At 32.7% G+C, this 9348-nt stretch overlaps 1 pseudogene; it reads right to left on the reverse strand.

Moving 5' to 3' along the window:
* Window positions 1-6767: 6767 nt before the first annotated feature.
* On the reverse strand, window positions 6768-8792 carry LOC110643033 (60S ribosomal protein L13a-3-like; annotated as a pseudogene).
* Window positions 8793-9348: the final 556 nt, after the last annotated feature.

Raw genomic sequence — 9348 nt, forward strand, 5'->3', positions numbered from 1 at the left:
AAAATCTTTGGCAAACTTTTTTCGAACACGAGACACCTGGCCATGTCCATAACTGACCTGTTCTTCCTCTCACTCATACCATTCTGTTGAGGTGTGCAAGTGACAGTGAGCTAATGGTGAATGCCAACCTTCTGCAAATACTCTTTAAATTGATTATTAAAATACTCAGTTCCATTGTTAGACCTCAAGATCTTGATCAATGAACCAGATTGAGTCTCAACAAAAACTTTAAACTTCTGAAACATGCCAAAAACTTTAGATTTCTGCTTGAGAAAGTAGACCCAACAATATCTGCTATAGCTATCAATAAACAATAGAAAATATTTGCTCCCATTGTAAGAAGATGTGCTCATTAGTCCACACACATCAGTGTGAATCAATTCTAGCTTGGTAGTGGCTCTCTAAGCTTGATCAACTGGAAATGGAGCCTGACTAGATTTTCCAAATTGACAGGCTGCGTACACACCATAATCTTAAATCACATGTGGCAGTTAGCAACTAAGCTTTTGTTTTCAAGTAACTTCAATGTTTTGAGATTGGTGTGACCAAATTTCTTATGCCACAAAGAAGTTTCAACATTATGAGTAAAACAAGATTCAATCTGAGTGTTTTTCCAATCCAAAGGAAAACTTCTACCACTCATTTTTACTGTAAATAACTTCACACCAGTAGGACTACTAACTTCACATGTTCTAGCCTTAAAAATTAGTGTGTAGTTTTTATCAAGCAATTGACCAAGTGAAAGTAAATTTTGATTCAGGTTAGGAACATAAAGAACATCATAAATTAGCTTAGTACCTGAAAAAGTTTGCACCACAACAGCTCCTTTCCTTTTGACATCAACAAGTCGGTATATCCAATTTTCACTTTTAAAGAATAATCTCTATCCAAGCTCTTGAAACTCTTCAAGTTTTCTGACATGTGATGTGTATAGTCACTGTCAACAAGCCACACATCCTTAGTTTCAATTGAAACATCACATTTGTGAATTTCAGTAGTAGCAAGTGCATTATTTTTATAAGTTTCAGAATTTTCAGTATCTTGGGCAGGCTTAGCATGCTCTTGCTATTGCTGATTCTGATTTGCTTTGCAAAACCTCTCAGTATGACCAAATTGTGTACAGGTCTTACACTAAGCTCCAAGTCTAAACCAGCAATAGTTCTCAGTGTGATTGTTCTTCTCACAATGAGTACAAGGTGGAAATTTATCAAACCTTTTCTCTTTCCTCTTATAATTCTTCTTGTTCCTATCTTTCTTGTCAGATTGCTTGTTCTTGGATCCTCCTTCATTTGATTCAATTTTTAAGCTGCAATCAGTGCCTTCTCCCCTGCAATTTCTTCTTCTTTGTAAGCCTTCCTCTGTTCAACAACTTGCAAAGCATTAGAAAGCTCAGTCAAAGTGATTTGAGACATATCCCAAGTATCTTCAAGTGAAGAAATCTTAGCTTCAAATTTTTTAAGGAGAGTCACCATCACTTTCTCCACAATCCTCTTCTCTTCTAACTCTTCTCCCAACAACCTGATTTGATTCACAATTTTCATCACCCTGTCAATGTAATCCTTCACCTTCTCAGTATCCTTCATACTTAGTAACTCAAATTCTTTTCTCAAATTGAAGACCTACATTTGACGGCTTTTGAAACTCCACTTTCAGCTTCTACCAAGCTTCATAAGTGGTGTCATAGGCCATGATTCTTGTGAAAACTGAATCTGATAGCGTTGCGTGGATGTAGGACAGGGCTTTTGGAGCTTTAGCAACTTCATCTTCATGTTGCCTAATCTGATTTAGAGTTGGATTTTGACGTAATGGAGGTGTTGCTTTGTTTTCCTCTACACATTGCCACAATCCCAAACCTTTGAGATAAGCTCACATCTTCATAGCCTAAACATGGTAATTTTCACCATTAAAATGAGGAGGTGACAGAGTGGTGCTACCGGAAGCCATTTGAGATGAAAAAAAACTTCAACAAAAAGAGTGATTGGTGGTTTATTTGATGGTTTCTCGCTAGTTTTCTCTCAAACTCTCTCACAATCCCTCAAGATCATGGATGCTCTAATACCACTTGTAGGGAATTGAAAGAGAAAATCATGGAATAATTGAGAGAGAGCAGAAAACGGACATATTTTTCTTTTTCCATTGCAGAGACTAAATACATTACAAAAGTCAAAAGTTTGCTAATCAAACCTCCATAATTTAAGAAAGTTTGTCTCTCAAACTTAAGCTTCTCCACTCATTCTAAACTACCTCAACTAATACAAACTAATACAGATATGAGGGAGAAAATACATTAAAATAAAAATAAAATATCTTCAAGACAAAATAATTTCGTCACCAACACTTTCATCAGACAGAGAACACAGTGTACTAGACAGTATGCTAGATACACTGTCACAGATAGCATGCTGGATTTAAACTTCAACTCTTCTTGGATGCTCCTCTTCTTTGGCGGGCAAGAAAAAGGAAACTTTAAGTTGAAGTGACTTACGAACACTGTCGGGTTTCCTTAAGCAAGATTTTAGCATGGTAACCTCTTGGCTGTGTCTAAACTCTAAGTTGCCATATTTCCTTTTATGAAATTCTGCAGTGATGTTCGTGTCAATATTATGATCCTCTTCATGGTTGGAAGATCTAATCATAATTCTGGAATCCTCCACTGGTTTCTCTTCAAGTCTAAGATGGGACATTTTGTTCTTGAGCACAATTTCAGGCCAAGAAACAACTTTGTTTTGTTTTCTGGTTCTCAAATCACGTTCTTGATCCAGTGAAGGTATCCAAATACAGCATGTAGTAGGAGGTGATTGGTTAACTTGTCTGTGACAGTTTCGATGTTTTGGCGTCGAACCAGCTTGTGACATTATTGGAGAGTCTTGATTTTGAATTTTCAGGTTATCATGCTTCTTTGGAGACTGACTTTTGTGTGGAGAATCCTGGTTTCTCTCCCTGTGAGCTTTCATCAGTTTGTAGAGAGTGTAATTAGGAACAATGAAGAAAACTTTTCCTAGGTTCAAGACAGACTCAGGTTTTACCACAACCCAAGGATACTCGAAAACATCTGGCCGAGTTACAGAGTGCCTGGGATACCTTTTCAGGATTTCAGCTGCAGTTACAGGCTGCCTGTGAATTTCCACATACCTACGTGGATGAACCAGTTTCAGCACACCATCTTCACTAGCTATACTTCCCATCATCTGATGTTTAATTATTTTCCCCTTAGTGGGTGTACACTGAAAAATACTGAGGAAGAGAGGAGATACAATTCAGGACCATGCGAACTCATATACTGATACATGATGACAGAACTGGCGAGAGATCCTATGAAAGGGTCTTTGGAGAAATGAAGACTTCCTATTTTAAGTATTTGCTAGGATTATCTATTGGGGTAAACAGACACGTATCTAAATCATCTTTGACGGATCCTGTCTTTTTCACTGTTGCATATGGATATGTACTACAGCGATATTCTCTAACTTTTTGGCTGTAGATTATTGTTCTTATTAATTTATGTTCTCTGTAGCAGATACTGTTTACGGCTGTAGTCTTGTTCTAATATTCCTGTGATAGTACGCGGAAGACTTCCATGATCTTCAAACCTTTACCATTAGATTGTCTTTGTAGAACTCTTTTTTAATATGGATTTGATTACAAAGCTTGATTCCAGTTGCATGTACTTTCAAATTACATTCAAAGTATTTAAGAAATCCGGTTTGACCCCAAATTAGAGGAAGGGAGATTCAATTCAAAGTGACCTCCATTGAGCTGTACTTTACGGAGTTAACAATGACAAAGTACAATCAGCCAGTAAATATAGCTTCTATTTTTAGGTCATAATATATGGCTTAGCTACAATAGATGGCCTAGAAAATAACCATTTCTCATCGGCATTAATGGGATTTGGCGACCTTTGTGAATTGAGGAAATGTCTTGCATGCATCAATGCATCTACAATATTTTCCATAGAATAATATCAGAAGGTTCTGCATAACTTAACTGGGTACTGATTTTTCTGTTTGTTTCCATGGTATACTAGCTAATAACCTGCGCGTTGTGGCAGAATTTTTAATATAAAAATACCACCTTCCATAACAAACCATCACAATATGAAATTATTTAAAATTTAATAGATTTAACATTGTAGATGGGTATATCTAATATTTAATATTTACATCTTGAAAACTCAGTTTAAAAAAAGCTTATTGCAACTTTAATATGGGATTTCATTTCCTTGTCATGAATCCGATACTAAGTATAATCCACCACATAATTTATCTTTTCTAAGAAAAATCCATTTTCAAACCCCTGAACTTTACAAGATTTTTCATTAATTCGTCTGTTAACAAATTTCCCATTTTTCATTTATGCTAATAAACAAGTCTTCAATATTCTTAAATTGGAAAATATTTTTTTAAATTTTTTTTTAATAGAGTGGAATATCTATAGATTCAATGGCACACAATTATAGAATAGACGATCAATATACAAAATTAATAGAAAAGGAAAAAAAACTCACGAATCACATATTTGGACAGATCTAAACCAGCAATAAGCATTATATGCCTAATACGTTTTCAAAGACATACAACCAAGTTCGGTCGAACATGATGCTAAAGATAAGAATTATTCGCAAACATGAAGATAACATATTTAGGGCCTGTTTGGATTAATAATCGTTGAATACAATCGATAGCTATAGGTGATAGTTATTCTTTGTAGCTGATAGCTGATAACTGATAGCTGATGATAGCTGTTTTATATTAAGTGTTTGGTAAAATTATATTTAGCTGTTGCTATTAATATGTGAAATGACTAATAAGGGTATATATCATATAATTTAATTTATTATTTAAATAAATATAAAATTATAAATTTATTACATTATATTATTTATTTTATTATTAAATTAAATATATAATTATTAAATTAATATATTATATTATTTAAATAAATATATAATTATTAATCTTTTATATTATATCATTTATTTTATTATTGAAATAAGAAAATAATTATTTTTTAAGATAATTAAATAATTTTAAAAATATAGATAAAATAATAAAATAATTATTATTGTTAATAGAAAAATTTATAATTAATTTTAAGTTTTTGAATATAAATAAATATTTTATATTTTATGTTATTAATAAAAAATATTTTAACAAAGCTGAAATACATTAATTAAAATATTAAAATTACAAATAAAAAAATAAAAATATTAATAATATTAATTTTCAAGTTATATAAAAAAGGATAATATGGTCAAAATAAAAAATAAAATCAGATCAGCTATCAGCTAATGAGAAACAGCTCTATTTTTAGAGCTGATACAAAATGCAGCTGATGGGTATCATATCAGTTGCCCATCAGCTATCAGCTCTATTTTTTTAAACTTACCAAACACCACAATTTACCTATTTGGGTGCCTATCAGCTATCAGTTATACCCAACAGGTAAACCAAACACCCCCTTAAGATGCAATGGAAATTTCCTTGACATTACAAAAATTACATGAAAAATATTATTTCGATGTATTTATCTTCAATCAAAAAGAAAAATGGTAGCTTTAATCTTAATAGGGCAGAAAATTAAGAAAAGAATGCTAAATTAATTAAATCTGCATATTTTGAGAGGGCGGGAATAAACGACTTCACCATCTCCATGAATTTTAATTCACACTCCTACATAGAATAAGCAATGAAGAGCCAAAAAGCCTAGGCCTTTGTGAACTGAAAAAAGCATGGAGGAAGGGGCAAATATGTAACTGAAACTTCCCAACACATAAAAGGGACCCACACTGCCAAACATAATTTAAAATTCTAAAGGATGTACTGGAGGGTAAAATTGGAATTCAATTCACCCAAATCAATTTAAAAGTATTGCTTCTTTAACAACTAACTTCTATCATATACTGGCACACTTGATCAAGAAATTCAAAGGAAAGTTCCATTATACCATTTCTCAGGGTCGACTATGCCCTTTTATCCAAATTTTATTACATCTTTTTAAATGTGACAGTAGCAAACTTTTTAGAAGAGGATTCCTTTTTGGAGGCATATAAATAAATGTCCATGCAAGCCAATCCACACTCATATTTGCCTCTATGAATTCTAATATCTCATGAATTTAAAGCACAAATATATAAATTTCATCAATTTTATATGTACATCTCACTATACATAACATAATATATGTTATATCTTAAATCTATTATAGATGAGTTTAAAAATAAGAATTTCCCTCTTGTTTATTGCAATAATCAAAATGTCTATGCATTATCTCTTTTATTAATAACGTGATCATATAAATACGTATCTCTCTTATTAATTTTTTTTAATAAACAATTTATTAATTATTATTTTAAATGTGAATATTTTCATTCCTAAATTTTGTAGAAATTGATAATTAATAAATAGGCAAAATCTTAGTAAGTAGCAAGGCACACTAAGAGGGTGTTTAACTTATAAAAATCAACATAAAAGTACCCATTATTGCTTATAAGCTAATTAAACTTATAAATTTTAAGCATCTTAGAATGACTAAAAAAGATAATAAATGATATTTATAATGAAATTTTAAAAATTAAATAAAGATAATATAATAAAATATTTGATCAAATTAACTTATAAACACTAAAATAAAAACTGCATCCCTCAGCTTTTTTTTTTTTTTTTAACTCATAAGTCCAAAAATTATTATAAATAAATAAGTTAGCTTATTTTTAAAGCTTATAAGCTAGTTTAGATAAACACCCACTAAATAACAAAAAAAAAAGATTTGGCAGTAATTCCAATTTCACTTTCTTCTATCAAAAGTAAAACCATAAAAATATCCATTGAGAATCCTGAACAAAATTGTGAGCTATTAGCTAAGTTACTAAATGGCTGAAACCTCAGTACTTGACAGCAGTCAGTATCTCTAGTTGAGAACCAAGCCTGTCCCCTGCAACCTTCTCTGCCTTCACTCTGAGTTTATTCAATTGCTTTTACCTCTCATACAAAGCTTGAGCTCTCTCCTTTCTCTTCTTCTCCAGCTCCTGTGGACAATAAGATAATTCGACATAAATTTGCATACATACTTTTCTCATCAATTGCACCAGGCTATACATGGCAGAAAAAGGAGAAGACAAGGCAACAAAGCGTTTTCCCCTGAGTTGATACTTGATTGCCAAGCTGAAACACTATAATAACAGTTTATACAACCAACAAAAATGAACATGCCAACAGAAGCTTGTGCCATGTTCAAAAATATTCCAAAAACAAGCAGCCAAAATTGCAAAACATAGAAAGAAAATGGCCATATACTCAAACTAGATTGAACAACCTAGAAGGGATCAAACATCAAGACAACAAATGTGCTAAAGAAACAGTTGCCTACGACCTTATTTACAGAGAAAAGAATAAGAAAAAAAAACCCTCTTAATCAGCAATTTAATAGAATTTGATTTACCTCAGAACCAGATGATTATAAAAAGAAAAACCAATTAATGATAATTAAACTGACAATATAAAGGCAATATCACATCGAGCAAGTCCATCAAATATTGCCATTCCAACAACTAGAATAAAAAAAATAAACTCAAACAACAGCCACCTTGTGCACATCTAATTAAACCAAGAACATAAGCATGGCAAGAGAATCCAGGCACTATAGACTCACCCTGATGGTGTCATAAAGGTTCCATCCAACCTCAGATGATAGCCGGCCTAACAGGCAGTACTTGTGTCCCTTCTGAACTCTCAACACCCTAGTTTTATAATAAAGTTAAGAAAAAAAAAATCAATACCAAATAAAATTGAAAGAACACCAAATAAACTAAAAATCCCAATCAAGTCAGAGCCTAAACTAGGAACACTCACTTAAGGGCATCAGGGATAACCATCCTCTTCATCTTGTCGTATGGGGGAGGGACACCCTCATAAGCCTTCAAACGTGCAAGTGCAGCTTCCCCGCGCTTAGTCTTGTGTGGGATCATTCTACCAAAATAGCAAAACAAATATGATCCCAAAATTCTTCAGCCCTTAACACCTAAAAGCCTAGCTGAATCGGATTCTTAGCAAATTTTGTCATCCATTTTTTCAGAAAAGGAAAGCAGAGTGAGACCCAAACCCAATAAACAAAGACAAATACCAAACTCATTCTAACACCAATAGCAATCAATTGACCATAATGCTTAATGAAGCGAGTTAACCAAGCTCTTTGGAGGTCAAGTTCACCGATCCACTTTCCAGAACCAAAACAGATAGTCAAAATAGAGACCAACAAATCCAAATTGATACTCATTTTTTCTCACATTTTCTAGTCAACCAAACAGAGCACTAAACTACACAAGGCGTATGCAAAATCACAGCATTACTAAAATCAATGAAATTCGAGAAAGTGAGAGAGAGAAAGGAACGGACCCACGGACGGTACGTCAGAAGATATTAGCAGGGGCACGGAAGTAAATGTGTCAATGAGAGGGCTTTGTGTTCATGCGCTTGCGGAGGAATCTCATGTACTTCATCTTCTGCCTTACCAATCCTCCGGACATGCAAATCTCCTCGCATCGTACCACCACAACTTTCTGCCAGTTCAGGAGCTCCTTCGCCACCGTCGACGCCAACCGCCACAACATGTTATGCTGCGCGTCCACCACCACCACCTTTGCACAGATTCCCGACCCGGACACCATTTTTGCCATCTCTCCCCCGCTTGGCTTCTTTCAATACAAAGTTGGTAAATGAGCAGAAGGTGGCTAGGGTTTTATTAGCGTAACTGGTGGCGGGAGTATTCGGTGTGTGAGTAGAATTGAGTTGGAATGAAATAATAATAATAATTCGAGAATTTTGTTTAAAATTTTTTAATTGGGTTTACTTTAGTTTTTTATTTTAAGAAATTTGATATATTCAGCTTTATTTATATTTTGAAAAAAAAATAATTAGACTAAATTTTAATAAAAAAATAATTTATTTCTTAATTAATTATCATTAAATTTTAAATTAAAATAAAAAATTAAAATTAAAATTAAATTTTAAATGAGTCTAAAAATTAAACTAAAAATTGAAATAAGCGATTCAGTTTAATATGTTAAAAATTTAATATTTTCAATTCAATCCAACTGTTTTTTTTATTTAGTTCAATTTTATTTGGTAAAAATTTTTATTTATTTAGTTTTTTTATTTTTAAATCAAATTAAATTAAATTAACAGATGTTGACCGCTAACTGGTAGTAAAACTAGCCACGAATTGAAGCCTAGAATTGAATTGAGCCTAATCAGTTGAACTTGTGATCAGCTCGAGTCGATGATCTTGAGCCTGAATTAGCTCAAAATCATTTATAGGAGTTAGTTTTGATCTCCTTTAAACCCCAAATCT

The sequence above is a fragment of the Hevea brasiliensis genome, chromosome 7 (assembly GCF_030052815.1).
Source record: "Hevea brasiliensis isolate MT/VB/25A 57/8 chromosome 7, ASM3005281v1, whole genome shotgun sequence".
Classification (NCBI taxonomy): Eukaryota; Viridiplantae; Streptophyta; class Magnoliopsida; order Malpighiales; family Euphorbiaceae; genus Hevea; species Hevea brasiliensis.